The sequence below is a fragment of the Caretta caretta genome, chromosome 3 (assembly GCF_965140235.1).
Source record: "Caretta caretta isolate rCarCar2 chromosome 3, rCarCar1.hap1, whole genome shotgun sequence".
Lineage (NCBI taxonomy): Eukaryota > Metazoa > Chordata > Testudines > Cheloniidae > Caretta > Caretta caretta.
The window spans coordinates 74,628,593-74,647,188 of NC_134208.1; positions in this window are offsets into that span (position 1 = coordinate 74,628,593).

The following is an 18,596-nucleotide window of genomic DNA, read 5'->3' on the forward strand; positions in this document are numbered from 1 at the left end:
AGCACTGACAATAAGCTCCGCCAGTGAATTATTCACATCTTTAATTTGCTCACTTAATGACAGTGTTCTGTAATCAGAGTGCAGAGACTGCTTCCTATGCATTATGTATGATGTTCAGGACTTAAATGCAGGACATTATGAAGCTCTCAGTGGCTCAGTAATTAGTTTTCCCCCAGACAGGACTTAGATATTCACAGATAAAAGTCTACAGTTGAGATAATGTTAAGGTTGTGACACATACTAACAAAAGCAGAGGAGTTCAAATTTAAGGCTGAAACTATGTTCCTTTCTCATCCATTGTGCTTAGGAGGCTGAAAAATAACACGTGATAGTATGTAACAGTATGTGCAGCAATACATCGGTTCAGGGGAGTAAGTTAAAGGACTTTAATTTAACTTTGAATTTCCTTGCTTTTGGCAGTTTGTGACTGACAGTTTTTTCCCATCAATTATTTATATATAGTTTTTTAAAATAAACTTTGTTGTGAAAAGGAGACAGTAATATACACATTAGATAGTAACAATGTATAGGAAAACATAGGGATGATTAAATATATTTTAATGGTTTTTATAGTTGATGTTAAACCCAGAGGTTTGCAACTCTATCAAGCTTTATGGTTTAACAAGTAACTGTTTTGTTATATGTACTAAGTTTGAGAGCACTTACCAGCATGGCTGCAGTGACATTTTTTCAATCTTCAGAATCTATAGTATATACATACTTTGGAATGCATGTTGATTTAGAAAACTGCATGTTATTCACTTAAAAAATACTAACTCTAAAAGTGCTGTTGTGGCTCAGAGTGCAAATCCTCCCTTTTTGTGTTTATCACTGACCTTGTATTATGTGGGGCTCAGTGATTTAACAGAGGGGAGAAAGCATGGTTACATCATATCCTTACATCTCATATTGCTGGTTGTAAAATGGGCTGTTAATAAGGGAAGTTGAGGAAAAGTTAAGAATAACCATAACTTTTTTGTCATATTCAGGCAATGGTCAGGCTGGCCACTGTGAATTTGTGCTAAAAGTGTCTTATGAAATTTTGATTGGAAAAAAAAATTCTCACTTGGGCAAGTTTGTCATTTTTAAAACCTCAGTATCTTATTTGGAGCTGAGAGTGTTAATTTTAAAACTGATTAATTTGTATTCTTGACTTCAGAGACACTACTTGGGAGAGTAAATTTACTTACATGCTTAAGTGTTTGCAAGTTGTGTGCTAGAATTTTTAATGATGACTACCAAGTTTAATATAGATATAAAAAACTATCGGAGATTTCAAATTAGTACTCAAATATAGACAAAGGCTTAATAATTTTTAAGTACATCTGGAATTTAAAACAAAATATTTGAAAATCAACTTCTTCTTTACTTCCCTGCCCAGCCCTAAGTTCAGAATTCAGTTTGTCCCTTCAACAGCTGATAGCAGGGTTATAACCTAATAACTACTAAGGCTACTGCTTATAGCAGACACACATCTGTTTGCTACAGCCAATAGTAGGCACTATGTCCCAGATCCACAAAGGAATTTAGGCACCTAAATCTGGGCTTTAGATGCCTAAAGCTCAGTTTTAGGTTCCACTATAATCCATATAACTTCTGCTGAACTCTGTAGGCCCCTTCACTCACTCAGCACCTAAGTTTTCAGAGTAAAAGTTCCCTTAGTGCCTAAGTTTCTGCTTCCGAGCATGCACTCTGCTGCCACACTCTTACCTGCCAGGGTGGGTGCCCTAACTACTTGACTATAGAGTCATTCTCTCTCTCTCTCCATCTCCCTCCCTCACCCCTCTTCCTGGCCCAATGACTTTTTAAGTATTTATACACAGTGGAACAATTTCAACAGGAGAGAGTGAGGGAGCCTCACAGAGTATCCCTTCTCTCAGCGGTTAAAGCACTCCACTGAAAAATGGGTAATACTCTTTGAAATTTTTTCTCATGCTCCGCCTGAGGGGGAAATTGAATCCAAATCTTCCACATGAATGCTCTAGCCATTAGGCTAAAATGGCATCATTTTGCATGGGATGCTGCAGGTGCTTAACTCATTCTTAAAAGAAATGACTAAACTGCTTAACTCCAGGAGAGGGGTTCCCAGCTGTGGATTGCTAGCAGAGGTAGGTGCCTCCTAGGCGTAGCCACCTATCTTTGTGAGAGTGGTCAGGCTTAGGAAACACCTCTCTCCTTAGCATCTCCCATTGGCTAGTTTAGGCAGCGCCTCACCTAGTGTGCTGGCTTTTGTGGGTTGCATTCTAAATTATATAGGGAGTCTGAGCACTTCGAGCCTTTGTGGATCCCACTGTTTCACTGATTTTCTAGATGGCTAAAAGTTAGGTGTTGCAACACTTACATCCCTTTGTGGATCAGGACCTAAGTGTTTGCAGGATTGTGCCTTTCCTTTTCAACAGTTGGTGAGTAAACACATAATCCTGACCGCAGAAATTGTGGGAAAAGTCACCATCTCTGCTGAAGAATAATTATATCAGATTAAAATAATTTTATTCCAGAGTAGAGTCACTGGTCAACTGACCAGTCTAGTTCTGCTGGTCAGTTTCCCCACATAGACAAATTCTAAGTTTTAATTTTTAAAAAGTTAGTTTCCTAGACCTTATCTTTTGAAGGAAAGCTTGGAAATGTGACCTGAGTATAACTGATGCAGTGATGTTTGCCAGCTCAGGCATACTTCCTGAAAGAGCTCTGAGTGATACTCAAGGCATCTCAATGTGATGTTAACCCAAAGACCCACCCTACCAACAACACTCCAGCAGAGGACTCAATGTTGTAGATGCAGAAGAGTACAGTGGATCCATCCCACCAACCAGACATATACACTTCAGCTGTGAGGTGTATACTTGGGGGGTGATAAACCTGCTGCCACCCAGCCTCTTCAGGAGGGCAAGGGGACCTCATGTACTCCTGAGGGGAGGGGGACCCTGATATTACTTCTGCAGAATGGGTCTCTATACCAGTGTTCCTGCTTCTCTGGGAAGGGAGGACCGCATGACGCTGGTCCCTCCAAGTGGGGGCAAAGTTGAGGGGGCATGTCATGTGTCTAGGGCCCAGAATTGCCTTAATCTGGCCTCTAGGACATGCCAACTGCATAAAGGACATTCAATAACATTTTAATACTAGTGACAAAATCAGAAGATTGTAGTCATAATGCATTTAAATGGGTGACATTTTCTGACCTTGTTTATATTGATCCAAGTTCAAGAAGCATTATGAGTAAAAATCTGTGAAGAGGAATGGTGGCTTATGCATCTCTGAAAGCCTTCTCTTAATTTGGGCCTGATGCTTTTCATGTGCATAGCTCCCACTGAAACTAGAGAAATATTGCATGTAGAAGGACTAGAAGGACTGAACCTAATATAGTTTCAGAAATTATATTCAAGTACATGTGCCAGAATGCCTCATTTCAGAATTATTGTTTTGGCTTGATAAGTTGAGAGTAAGGGGCAACTAAAAGGAACTAAAATATTTAGAGTGAAAAAGAAATTGAACATTGATGGTGATTTGTGTTCTAGAGAAATCAGTTCTCCACCAAAAGGTACATATGTAAAGGACAATTATAAACAGGATACCTGGTGGAAATCACAGATGGGAGCATATTTATGCTTCCCAATATTTTACCAGAGTTGCTTGGGAAAACAGAGTAAATAAATTCAAATATACAGTAAAATAGTGAAGCCAATATTTATTTATATTTAATATAGTGTCTATCCAAGCTGAAGACAGTGTGTACTTTAAAACACACCACTGATAAATATTCTTATTACAAATAAAAAAGAATAATTGCCAAGTCAAGCAAAATTTAATAACCATATGAGCTCACACATAATGTGTCCATAAAAATATAAATCTATGAAATCTTTGACTCGCATACATATTTTTATAGTAGCCCAGACAAAAACAGAGTAAGAATATTTAATACCACACAAACTCTTTCACTGAAGAGTCTGACTATGTCACCCCTCTCTTTGCATCCCTCATTGCATCCTCTTCTTTGTCATATCAATTATAAGCTACCTGTCTTGATTTTCAAGGCCCTTAACAGCCTATCTCCACTTCTAGTATCTTCTGTCATTCACTATTGAGATGTTGATGTCCGGCTCCCATGATTCCAGCCTGTATCGTCCACATGCTAAATTTTCAAACAAGTACTGTGTGTCCCTCATGCTTGGGAGGAGCTCCCCATAAATATCCAAGGAGATACCTCATTGTCCTCCTTCAAATCATTTGTTAAAACTTTCCTTTGCCAGGATACCATAAAAAAACTTGATAACAGTTAGGCTGCTGGTGTATTGAGACCACTATTGTTTCATTGTTGACCATGATGACCAATATTGTTTCATTGGTTCCTCGTACTACCCCATCTGTCTGTCTGTATCTGTCTTTTGTCTCTTGTTTTATACTTACATTGTAAGCTCTTTGGGGCAGGGATCATCTTCTTGGTCTGACTTTTGTACAATGCCTAGCACAGTGGGGTTCAAATCCATGACTAAGGGTCCTATATGCAATGGTAATACAAATAATAATAATAATACTCAAGGGTATTTCATATCAGCATGTGGTGAGGTAACCAGGGTCATCGGGAGCCTGAGCCCAGTTCAGCCACTAGAAGGCACTGGGTGTGGTTGGCATAAATGGATATCAAACCTATGTGAGGATGAGCTGGGCCTTCATAAATGAAGGACACCCAGGTAGTGGGAAGGAGCGTCGGGGAGGAGACCCAGGTGAGAGTTGCTGGGAGTTTCCTCTCTTGGGCTAAAGGTAGAGAAAAACCTGGGCCGAGGAGGTGTTGATCTGAAGTTTGAGGGAAGCTGTGATGGAGGCTGAAAAGAGCAGGAGGTTCCTGTGGGAACTAAAAGGAACAGATTAGACTCCAGAGGGAGGCCGTGAGGTAGAGTCCGTAAGAAGCAAGGAGAGACCCTGGAGGAATACAACAGGCATAGGATTCACAGGCAGAGGGCCTGGACAGTGGAACACTGAAGGGGACTTGCTTGCAGGATCCTGATGTGAAGTCAGTAAGAGGTCCATGGAGGCAGCAGCAAGGAGTCTGGTGGAGCAGATCATAGCAACTGGTTATAGGGTCTCTGGACTGAAACCCAGCACAATTGGGGGACCTGGGTTCCCCCACCAGCCTCTGGGAAAGTGTGACGCTCCAGAGAAGGGGATAAGGGCAGCTGAAAGCCCTGAGAGAAGAGGCATGAAGACTACAGGGCCCAAAGTTGGTGCTGAAGACCTTTTATAAGGACATTGAGACTATTATTTGCTGGATTTACAATGTTATTCCAGAAGGGGTGAGACTAAACTTTGACCAGGCTGGAGGGCCAAGATGCAAGAAGAGGCAGACCAGAATGACCATCAATAGGGGGTTCTAGAGTGGTAAGAGCATCTATACCAGGCCCAGCCAGAAGGGGGTACTCCAGTAGTAAGTTCAGCCTCCTGCACAGCACTATCACTAAAACCCAAGGAAACCACCAGTAAAGGTAGCATTAGCAACCCTAAGAACCTCAGCTCACATACTTTAATGCCTAGCCCTTTTAATACCTAAAAACACTGACAGATTCCACAGCATTTTGTGACATTTCCCGTTTCTTTTTAAAAATGTGGGGGTAATGTTGGGCAGGGATACTGAGGAATCAGCGTTAGCAGGTATGAGGGAGAGAGAATGGGGGAATAGGAGAACAGCAGGTTTTGACCCCCATACAGTCTTCTCCAAAGTTCCCTAGTGTCTCCACTTTCTCTGCCCAAAACTTCCCCATCAATGGAATGCAGGCTGTGGTGAGTGGGATTTTTTTGACGGGGAGAGTCTGGCCATAGGAGGTAGGGATTGCAAAGCTCCAGTGGGTGCATGCAGAGGGGATGTAGGTTCTGGTTGGGGGGTGCTGGGTTCTGGTAAGGTGGGGCTCAGGGAGAAGCAGAGTGTAGCCAGCTGATGGATTGAGCTCAAGATTAAACAAAGACTGTGAATGGCTAGCCAACTACAAAAGCAGTTTCTCCTGAGGGCCTCATCCTTCCTGACTGAACTGACCTTGTTATCCGTAGCCTGATTCGTGCTTGCATATTTATACCTGCCTCTGGAAACTTCTGCTACATGCATCCAACAAAGTGAGTATTCACCCACGAAAGCTTATGTTCCAATATGTCTGTTAGCCTATAAGGTGCCACAGGACTCCTTGCCGCTTTTACAGATCCAGACTAACACGGCTACCCCTCTAATACTGGATTTTTGGTTTATTACAGGGCTGGCCTTACAGGTGCATGATGTGGGCGACCATCTAGGGCACCGCGGTCGGAGGGGTGGGGCACCGTCTGAGTGCCACAAGCTGCGGACCTGGGCTGCTGGAGTGGGGTGAGTGCAGGCAAGCACAGGTCTGGAGCCCCTGACTAGCTGGGCAGGAGGCTGGTGATGCCATCCAGAGCTGCCAGCCTGGTGGTGAGGCACAGGCAGCAGGGCTCATCCCTGTGGAACCAGTAGGGTCAGCCCTTGGATCCCCCCTTCTTGCAGGCACGGGTGGTGGCCACGCACCCACTCTCCTCCTGCTAGGTGATCAGGTGATGTATGGCAGGGGGAGCCCCTGGGCTCAGAAACTCCTCCCTGTGCAGTCCAGCTGGGCTCTGGGACCGGGAGCTGGTTCTCACTCCCTGCATCCCAGGCAAATTCAAAGAAAGGACACCAAAATACAAGTTCATCCAGGGCACCATTTTCCCTAAGTCCAGCCCTTGCTGCTTATAACAATCTATAACCCACTAGCAAACCCCCCTCCCCAGCTACTTCCCCCTCCTTTCCTCCCTGTGATAGGAAGGGTATTAATGGGCCCCTTCACCTTGAACAGTCTGTTGAAATATGAATTAACTGCTTATGCTAAACAATCTGTTCCACCTTGTATTTAGCTGTGACACTCTGAGTTAGTTTCCCATACCTGAGTTTACACAGAGGTATTCTTCAAAAGCGTGTCTCTCTCACCAACAGAAGTTGGTCCAATAAAAGATATTTCAGCTACCTTGTCTCGCTAATGTCTTGGGACCAAGACGGCTACAACAACATTAAATATGTGGTGGCAGCAATCAGTCTAATAAGACCCACAGCAAGGAAGAGAGTGTGATTAAGAGGAAAATAAAGCAGCACCTAGAGACAGAGCCAATAGGCGGCATGGATGGACTCTGACTACCAGGAAAGCTGAATTTCCAGACAAAACACCTTGCACAAGCATGGAAGCAGTAGAAGCAAGAGTTGGTTCTGTATACAGAGCTGACCATAGGGGAAAAAGGATGAGAAAAATGAAGGTAGAATCATCTTTATTATCTCACTGGGGGGGAAAGGATGAGATGTGAGTAAAACTTTGTTCCCAGGATCATTGCCCAAAACATTGGAACAGCTGGTAAAGGTGTTTAAGTGCCATGACCCCAGACAGAATAATACTGTAGAGAAATACCATTTTAAAACCCCAAAACCAAGTAACAAACAGGGAATAGATAGTTTCAGTAGAACCTCAAGTTATGAACACCAGAGTTATGAACTGACTGGTCAACCACACACCTCATTTGGAACCGGAAGCACACAATAAGGCAGCAGCAGAGACACACACAAAAAGCAAATACAGTGTTCTGTTAAATGTAAACTACTAAAAAAGTAAAGGAAAAGTTTAAAAAAAGATCTGACAAGGTAAGGAAGCTTTCTGTGCTTGTTTCATTTAAATTTTAGATGCTTAAAGGCAGTATTTTTCTTATCCATAGCAAAGTTTCAAAGCTGAATTAAGTCAATGTTCAGTTGTAAACTTTTGAAAGAATAACCATAACATTTTGTTCAGTTACAAACATTTCAGAGTTATGAACAACCTCTGTTCCTAAGATGTTTGTAACTGTGAACTAACTTACAGAACTAAGAACTCTGGCAATCATGCGTACCTTTGACAACATAAAAGGTTGCCTAATTAGGGACAGAATTGTTTGTGGAACACATGTTTCCATCTTACAAGGGAATGTTGAGAGAAATAGATCTAACCCTAGGGAAATGACTCCAAACAGTAAAGGCAGCTGAACTGTCCAGGGAAAACATCGTAATAGCAGCCACTAGTGCAGAACAATTATATGGGGTCAAACTAAAGGTACCCAGGAGCCAGGACAGAGAAAGATCAATTGAGAATACAAGCATCATTGTCCAGCAGCATGGAAGGCCAAAAGAAAAATGCCCAGCCTGTGGGCAACAGTACAAAATGTGTGAAAAACAGAACCATTTCATGTCCTAATGCCACAGTTACCCGAAGAAAAATAAAGCAGCAGTACATGCAGTGATTGAGGACATAGAGACTACCAATGAAGAGGAGGATGTCTGCAGGGTGACTTCAGCAGGCCCAAAGATTCTCAATGTACACTCACTACAGAAGAAGTGAGTGTACATTCAATCATTCAATTGCCAGTGAGTGTACATTCAATTCAATCATTCAATTGCTGGGCATGAATGCATATGCAACTATACATAGGCACCGACTCCAGAAGTGCTTCAGGGCTGGAACACCCATAAGAAAAAAAGAGTGGGTGCTCAGCACTCACCAGCCACAGCTATTGGGCAGCATTGCCAATCAGCTGCTTGGCTGTGCCCTCAATCAGCTGATCAGGGACGGAGCTGTTTGGTGGCTTGGGGAGGAACTTGTGGAGGCAGAGAGCAGAGATCAGTGCACAGTAAAGGGCCTCAAGGAGGAGGCAGAGCGAAGGCGGGCCCTTGGGGGAAGAGGTGGAGTGGGGGCGGGACCTTGGGGTGGAGCAACCCTGGAGAAAAGGAAAAGTCAGCACCTATGCAACTATGCTATTGAATCAATGACCAATTCAATTCCAGCTGGATTGTGGAGCCAGCTACAATGTAATTCCAGCAATACTGATAAACAGCAATATTAGTCTGGAGAAATGTGATGAAGTTCTGGTGATACACAATAAAACCATTCTGGGATCAGTGGGCAAATGGAGCTGTCAATGAGAAACCTGAAAAAATAAAAGATGTTATTACCTGGAGTTTATAGTAGTTTATACAATAATTGAAATATAAGGCTGGAAGGAGCCTCAAGAGGTCATCTAGTCCAGTCTCCAGTGCTCAGGCAGGACCAAGGATACCTAGACCATCCGTGACGGGTGTTGGTCTAACATCTTCTTAAAATCCTCCAATGATGGGGATTCCACAACATCTCTTGGAAGCCTATTCCAGAATTTAACTACCCTTACAGTTTTCCTAGTATCTAACCTAAATCTCCCTTGCTACATTTTATCCAATTACTTCTTCTCCTCCCTTCAATGGACACGGAGAAAAATTGATCACCTCCCTCTTTATAACAACACTTAACATATTTTAAGGCTGTTATTAGGTTCGCACCTCTGTCTTCTTTTCTCAAGACTAAAAATGCACATTTTTTAAAAACCTTTCTTCATGGGTCAGTTTTTTCTAAACCTTTTATCATTGTTCTTTCTCTCTCCAATTTATCCATATCTTTCCAAAAGTGTGGTGCTCAAAACTGGACACAGCTGAGGCCTTATCAGTGCTGAATAGTGTGGGACAATTACCTCCTGCGTCTTACGTATGACAATCCTGTTAATACACCCCAGAATGATATTAGCCTTTTTCACAACTGCGTCACATTGTTGATTCATATTCAATTTGTGATCCACTATATCCCCCAGATCCTTTTCAGCAGTACTACCACCTAGGCAGTTATTCCCTCTTTTGTAGTTGTGCAATTGATTGTTCCTTCCCAAGTGAAGTAGTTTGCACTTGTCCTTATTGAATTTCATCTTGTTGATTTCAGAACAATTCTCCCATTTGCCAAAGTCACTTTGAATTGTAATCCTGTCCTCCGAAGTGCTAGTGGCCCCTCCAAGCTTGGTGTCATCTGCAAAATTTTATAAGCATACTGTCCACTCCATTAGCCAAGTTATTAATGAAAATAGTGAGTGGCGCAGGACCCTGGACAGACCCTTCGGGGACCCTACTAGATATGTCCTCCCAGTCTTACAATGAACCATAGATAACTACTCTTTGAGTATGATATTTCAATCAGTTATGCACCCACCTCATAATAATTTCATCTAGACCACATTTCCCTAGTTTGCTTTTGAGAATGTCATGTGGGACGCTGTCAAAAGTCTTATTAAAATCCAGATATATCAAGCCTATGCTTCCCCTCCCCCATCCACAAGGTCAGTAACACTATCAAAGAAGGAAATTAGGTTGGTTTGCCATGATTCAGTGATATACAGAAGTACCACTCACTTTTGGGCAGTAGGGCCGTGGAAGTCATGTATTTGATTGCAGTACACTGCAATATCTTCATTGTGAGAAAGGACAGAGAACAGTCACTGTCGGTCCATTCTAGCAGAATATTAGGATGTTTTTCACAGAGATGGACACCTACAGGGCAAGTTGAAGGTAGAAAGAGACTCCCACATGCAGCCTGTGAGACTTCTGAAACACAGAGTTCCATTAGTCCTGGTGGAGCCACTGAAGAAGAAACTGGTAAGCCTGCAAAGAAGAGGCATCCTTATACCTGTTAGAACAAGCACACAGTAGATCAATAGCTTCGTAGTGGTGAGAGAACCTGCAGGTAAACTGAGGCTCTGCATTGAAAATAAGTCACTACTGTTACCAACAATTGAGGACATCCTACCCAATCTATCCACAGCAAAAGTGTTTGTCAAGAAAGGATTCTGGCATATTGAGCTAGATGAGCCAGCCAGCCATCCGATGACCTTTGTCACACTGTTTAGCAGAAACTGCTGGGTATGAATGCCTATAGAGATCAACCCAGCACTAGAGGTGTTCCAGTGTAAACTGAACCAGGCACCAGGAGGACTCCCAGGTATCCAAAGTAGCTGATGACATTCTTCTTGTAGGAGGAGGAGATGACAAAGAAGAGGCAATGCAGGGCCATGATACGAAGCTGCAACAACTTTTTAAACCAGTGCCGGGAGTGGAATATTAAGCTGAGTGCAGTCAAACTGAAGGTGCAGAGAACTGAAGTCCCCTACATCAGACACCGTGTTGACTTCTGAGGGACACCAAGAAACTGAGAGCCATTCATGCAATGCCCAGACCAAAGGTAGTGAAGTGATTTATAGGAATGACCGACTATTTTTCCAGATTCCATGCACACCTATGGAAGCCTCTGTGCCCTTGAGACAATTAATACACAATGATGAGGTGTGGGAATTGTCATTTACCCAAGAACTGGCATCTGAAAGAGTAAATAAAATAAAAAACGAGATACCTGTCCTCAAGTACTACAGCCATGCAGAGCAGCTAGAGCAACAGTTTCAGAGGAACAGCCGTGTTAGTCTGTATCCGCAAAAAGAAAAGGAGTACTTGTGGCACCTTAGAGACTAACCAATTTATTTGAGCATGAGCTTTCGTGAGCTACAGCTCACTTCATCGGATGCATACTGTGGAAAGTGTAGAAGATCTTTTTATACACACAAAGCATGAAAAAATACCTCCCCCCACCCCACTCTCCTGCTGGTAATAGCTTATCTAAAGTGAGCACTCTCCTTGCAATGTGTATGATAATCAAGTTGGGCCATTTCCAGCACAAATCCAGGTTTGGGACAGGGGCAGAACAGGGGTGGGAAGAAGTGGGGCAGGAGTGGGAGCTTGGGGGAAGGGGTGGAGTGGGGGCAGGCCCTGGTGTGGAGCAGGGGTGGGAAGAGGCGGGGCGTGGGCTGGGGTGGGGTCTTGAGGGAAGGAATGGAGTGGGGGCAGAGCCTGGGGCAGAGTGGGGGTCGAGCACCCCCTGGGAACTGTGGAAGTCAGTGCCTATGCTGCCCGTGATCTGAGGTGGTTTCTGGCTTATAGAATCTGCTAATGTGGGTAAGAGGCAAATTGCCTGAGTTTCCTAAAGTTCTCTGTACTTTTATTTTTGAGCTGCTATATTCCGATCTGAAGAAACTCTACATTCCAGTGTTTGTTTATGGATGGTATGATGCATGCACAGGGCCAGATTAACACACGGCTTTAGGGGCTGAAGCCCAAGGCCTTGGGCTAAGGGGGCCCACACAAAAATAAATCCGTAATTCTATACAATTTAGTGGTCACCAACCCGTCGATCGTGATCGACTGGTCGATCCTGAAGCCTCTGCCAGTTGATTGTGATCTTCAGGCTGCTAAAAGTCCAGTGGCACAGCAGGGCCTGACTGCCACAGCCCCACACCGCTCCCGGAAGAGGCCAGCTGCTGGCATGTCTCTGCGGCTCCTGGCAGGAGAAGTGGGGGAGAGGCAGCTCTGCGCGCTGCCCCTGCCCCCAGCACCATCCCCGCAGCTCTCATTGGCCAGGAACCGGCCAATGGGAGCGGCAGGTGCAGCGCTTGTGGGTGCAGGCAGCCGTGCCAGCAACCAGCTGCTTCTGGGAGCAGCATGAGGCTATGGCAGGCATGCAGACGGCCTACCTGAGCCCTGCTGCGCTGCCTGTGGTAAGTGCCTCCCCGTTGGAGCCTGCACTTCGCACCCCTGCCTGTAGCCCAACCCCCTGTCCCAGGTCAAAATCCCCTCCTGCACCCCCACCCTCTGCCCTAGTCTGGAGCCCCCTCCTGCAGCCAAACTCTCTCCCAGAAAGAAACTAATATAACAGCTGTTCTAAGGTAAGAAGTAGGCTATTTTGAATTAACTTAACTACTCTGCATGTTTTAAAACTGAAATGTAACCACAGAACAGCTTTATGTTAATTAAAAAGCAAGTGTAGTATAGCGTTAATAGCTCGATGTCATAATTGTGATAATTTTGTTTTAAATTAGGAAAAAGACTTGTATACAGGGACCCCACAAAATCTAATAGCCCCAGGCCCACAGGAGAGTTAATCCGGCCCTGTGCATGCTGAACCATCTCTTAAGGCAGGCGGTCTGTGACCAGTAGGAAGTCACTTCACTGCTTGGAAAAGAGGGACAGAAAAAACCAACAACCCACCAGCTAAACTGTTGCTCAGGATTCCAGGTACCTCCAACTAGAACGTATAGGTTGTGCTACTAAATATACCACATCTTTTGTCATTTGTTGCTGATAGCAATAAAATAGAATATATAGAAGCAGTTGCAATGGAGGTCCAACAAATGATTTAGGCTAAGATCTTAAAAGCTGACTAGTTACTTTGGCTTCCTCAATTTCAGAGAACTCAGTTTGAGATATCTTAAAGGGGCCTGGTTTTCCAAAAGTGGTAAACACCTATGCTCTGAAAATCAGCCCTTTTATGGTATCTGAAGGACACCCAAATACCTAGTCACCTTTGAATATTTTAATCTTCCTATCTACTGGTCACTCCAATGCCTATTCAGATGCTTACAGGAAGGTATGGAGAGTTTAAATTAAATGCTGTAGATAATCTTTAAAATTAATAATCTAGTCTCTGGTGAGGTACTGTGTACTCCAGCATAATTTTTTGCAAAAATTGAACACTCAACTTTAGTACTTCTGAAAGCAAGATACTGGATTCAGCCAGAAATCTTGTGTGAAATCCTGACTCCATTGAAGTCCTAAAACTGTTAGCAAGGTGTGGATGTTTCACATATTTTATTACTAGTTGAAAAGCCAAGGAATGTCAATCATTTAACTGGTTTCAGAGCAACAGCCGTATTAGTCTATATTCGCAAAAAGAAAAGGGGTACTTGTGGCACCTTAGAGACTAACCAATTTATTTGAGCATGAGCTTTCGTGAGCTACAGCTCACTTCATCGGATGTAATCTGATACAAGACTGTTATTAACTTGTCTTTAGGCCAGTACAAACATTAAAAGACTGTTAACTAAGTTGCAGTGCAAGACTTGTTTCCACACAACAAGCCTCATAGGTAGTTTTCAGTTTAAATTCTGCATTAAGTTTGTTACATTACCTATAGGAACAGCAGTATTTCTGATCCAAGTCCTTCTATCGAAAGTAATATTCTTTAGTCATTTCCTCCAACCCATATACAGAGCTGTGGATCTTTTCCCGAGAAATGCAATAAAATGTAGGCAGTAATAGATAGAAAACACATTTTTTAATTTACTAAATACTTATGACTTTGCTCTTTTCCTCCTTTCATGGTATCTAACTTAATGAGATGTAAACTGAAAAATGCCTTGTTTTCTAATATCTGAGTTTGGGGTTTTGAAGTCCTACCACCTTCCAGAAGATTGTAAGGGCAATTGTAACACCGACAGACTCTGGTTGTCGGCAGGCAGGATCAAACCTGGGCCTCTGGAACTAAATGCATGAGCTAAAAGCCATATAGCTGTTAGCTGAGTCAGCTTATGCTCAGATCAATCTGTTAGTCTTTCAGCCCTGGTCTACACTAGGACTTTAGGTCGAATTTAGCAGCGTTAAATCGATGTAAACCTGCACCCATCCACACAATGAAGCCCTTTATTTCGACTTAAAGGGCTCTTAAAATCGATTTCCTTACTCCACCCCTGACAAGTGGATTAGCGCTTAAATCGACCTTGCTGGCTCGAATTTGGGGTACTGTGGACACAATTCGATGGTATTGGCCTCCGGGAGCTATCCCAGAGTGCTCCATTGTGACCGCTCTGGACAGCACTCTCAACTCAGATGCACTGGCCAGGTAGACAGGAAAAGAACCGTGAACTTTTGAATCTCATTTCCTGTTTGGCCAGCGTGGCAAGCAGCAGGTGACCATGCAGAGCTCATCAGCAGAGGTGACCATGATGGAGTCCCAGAATCGCAAAAGAGCTCCAGTATGGACCGAACGGGAGGTATGGGATCTGATCGCTGTTTGGGGAGAGGAATCCGTGCTATCAGAACTCCGTTCCAGTTTTCGAAATGCCAAAACCTTTGTCAAAATCTCCCAGGGCATGAAGGACAGAGGCCATAACAGGGACCCGAAGCAGCGCCGCGTGAAACCTAAGGAGCTGAGGCAAGCCTACCAGAAAACCAGAGAGGCGAACGGCCGCTCCGGGTCAGAGCCCCAAACATGCCGCTTCTATGATGAGCTGCATGCCATTTTAGGGGGTTCAGCCACCACTACCCCAGCCGTGTTGTTTGGCTCCTTCAATGGAGATGAAGGCAATATGGAAGCAGGTTTTGGGGACGAAGATGATGATGATGAGGTTGTAGATAGCTCACAGCAAGCAAGCGGAGAAACCGGTTTTCCCGACAGCCAGGAACTGTTTCTCACCCTGGAACTCGAGCCAGTACCCCCCGAACCCACCCAAGGCTGCCTCCTGGACCCAGCAGGCGGAGAAGGGACCTCTGGTGAGTGTACCTTTTAAAATACTATACATGGTTTAAAAGCAAGCATGTGAAAGGATTACTTTGCCCTGGCATTCGCGGTTCTCCTAGATGTACTCCTAAAGCCTTTGCAAAAGGTTTCTGGGGAGGGCAGCCTTATTGTGTCCTTCATGGTAGGACACTTTACCACTCCAGGCCAGTAACATGTACTCGGGAATCATTGTAGGACAAAGCATTGCAGTGTATGTTTGCTGGCATTCAAACAACATCCGTTCTTTATCTCTCCGTGTTATCCTCAGGAGAGTGAGATATAATTCATGGTCACCTGGTTGAAATAGAGTGCTTTTCTTCAGGGGACACTCAGAGGAGCCCATTCCTGCTGGGCTGTTTGCCTGTGGCTAAACAGAAATCTTCCCCGCTGTTAGCCACAGGGAGGGGGGAAGGTTGAGGGGGTAGCCACGCGGTGGGGGGAGGCAAAATGCGACCTTGTAATGAAAGCTCATGTGCTATGTATGTAATGTTAACAGCAAGGTTTACCCTGAAAGAGTGTTGCCACTGTTTTATAAAATGTGTCTTTTTAAATACCACTGTCCCTTTTTTTTTCTCCACCAGCTGCATGTGTTTCAATGATCACAGGATCTTCTCCTTCCCAGAGGCTAGTGAAGCTTAGAAAGAAAAAAAAAACGCACTCGCGATGAAATGTTCTCCGAGCTCATGCTGTCCTCCCACACTGACAGAGCACAGACGAATGCGTGGAGGCAAATAATGTCAGAGTGCAGGAAAGCACAAAATGACCGGGAGGAGAGGTGGTGGGCTGAAGAGAGTAAGTGGCGGGCTGAAGAGAGTAAGTGGCGGGCTGAAGAGAGGTCTGAAGCTCAAATGTGGCGGCAGCGTGATGAGAGGAGGCAAGATTCAATGCTGAGGCTGCTGGAGGACCAAACCAGTATGCTCCAGTGTATGGTTGAGCTGCAGCAAAGGCAGCTGGAGCACAGACTGCCACTGCAGCCCCTGTGTAACCAACCGCCCTCCTCCCCAAGTTCCATAGCCTCCACACCCAGACGCCCAACAACGCGGTGGGGGGGCCTCTGGCCAACCAGCCACTCCACCACAGAGGATTGCCCAAAAAAAAGAAGGCTGTCATTCAATAAATTTTAAAGTTGTAAACTTTTAAAGTACTGTGCTTAAAGTGCTGTGTGGCATTTTCCTTCCCTCCTCCACCACCCCTCCTGGACTACCTTGGTAGTCATCCCCCTATTTGTGTGATGAATGAATAAAGAATGCATGATTGTGAAGCAACAATGACTTTATTGCCTCTGCAAGCGGTGATTGAAGGGAGGAGGGGCGGGTGGTTAGCTTACAGGGAAGTAGAGTGAACCAAGGGGCGGGGGGTTTCATCAAGGAGAAACAAACAGAACTTTCACACCGTAGCCTGGTCAGTCATGAAACTGGTTTTCAAAGCTTCTCTGATGCGTACCACGCCCTCCTGTGCTCTTCTAACCGCCCTGGTGTCTGGCTGTGCGTAACCAGCAGCCAGGCGATTTGCCTCAACCTCCCACCCCGCCATAAACGTCTCCCCCTTACTCTCACAGATATTGTGGAGCACACAGCAAGCAGTAATAACAGTGGGAATATTGGTTTCGCTGAGGTCTAAGCGAGTCAGTAAACTGCGCCAGCGTGCCTTTAAACGTCCAAATGCACATTCTACCACCATTCTGCACTTGCTCGGCCTGTAGTTGAACAGCTCCTGACTACTGTCCAGGCTGCCTGTGTACGGCTTCATGAGCCATGGCATTAAGGGTCCCCAAGGATACATATAGGCATTTCAACATCCCCAACAGTTATTTTCTGGTCTGGGAATAAAGTCCCTTCCTGCAGCTTTTGAAACAGACCAGAGTTCCTGAAGATGCGAGCGTCATGCACCTTTCCCAGCCATCCCACGTTGATGTTGGTGAAACGTCCCTTGTGATCCACCAGAGCTTGCAGCACTATCGAAAAGTACCCCTTGCGGTTTATGTACTCGGCGGCTTGGTGCTCCGGTGCCAAGATAGGGATATGGGTTCTGTCTATGGCCCCACCACAGTTAGGGAATCATAGAATCATAGAATATCAGGGTTGGAAGGGATCTCAGGAGGTCATCTAGTCCAACCCCCTGCTCAAAAGCAGGACCCATACCCAATTAAATCATCCCAGCCAGGGCTTTGTCAAGCCTGACCTTAAAAACTTCTAAGGAAGGAGATTCCACCACCTCCCTAGGCAACGCATTCCAGTGTTTCACCACCCTCCTAGTGAAAATTTTTTTCCTAATATCCAACCTAATCCCATTGCAGCAAAGCCATCCACTATGACCTGCACATTTCTCAGGGTCACTACCCTTGATATCAGCAGATCTTTGATTGTGTGGGCTACTTGCATCACAGCAGCCCCCACAGTAGATTTGCCCACTCCAAATTGATTCCTAACTGACTGGTAGCTGTCTGGCGTTGCAAGCTTCCACAGGGCTATCACCACTCGCTTCTCAACTGTGAGGGCTGCTCTCATCTTGGTATTCATGCGCCTCAGGGCAGGGGAAAGAAGTCACAAAGTTCCATGAAAGTGCCCTTACGCATGCGAAAGTTTCTCAGCCACTGGGAATCGTCCCAGACCTGCAACACTATGCGGTCCCACCAGTCTGTGCTTGTTTCCCGAGCCCAGAATCGGCGTTCCACAGCATGAACCTGCCCCATTAGCACCATGATGCATGCATTGGCAGGGCCCATGCTTTCAGAGAAATCTGTGTCCATGTCCTGATCACTCACGTGACCGCGCTGACGTCGCCTCCTCGCCCAGTATCGCTTTGCCAGGTTCCGGTGCTGCATATACTGCTGGATAATGCGTGTGGTGTTTAATGTGCTCCTAATTGCCAAAGTGAGCTGAGCGGCCTCCATGCTTGCCTTGGTATGGCGTCCGCACAGAAAAAAGGCGCAGAATGATTGTCTGCCGTTGCTCTGACGGAGGGAGGGGCGACTGACAACACGGCTTACAGGGTTGGCTTCAGGGAGCTAAAATCAACAAAGGGGGTGTCTTTACGTCAAGGAGTATTTCAGGCAGGACTTCATGGAGGGTTCCAATAAGAAATGGTGCACCTAAGTTATTGTTCTTATTGGAACAAGGAGGTTAGCCTGGCCTCTGATTGATACATGGCTAGATTTACCTCGCTGCACCTTCTCTGTGAGTGACTGCAGTGTGACCTAGAGGAATGAGTCCCCTAGACAGGGGAGGGGGGGAAGCAAATGAGTACAAAACAAATCTGGTCTATTTCTTGTTTTGATCCACTCCATCTATCTTTTACATCTTTGGCTGGCAGCAGACGGTGCAGAAGGACTGCATGCCATCCACATCTCATGGCTGCTCGGCAGAAGATGGTACAGTA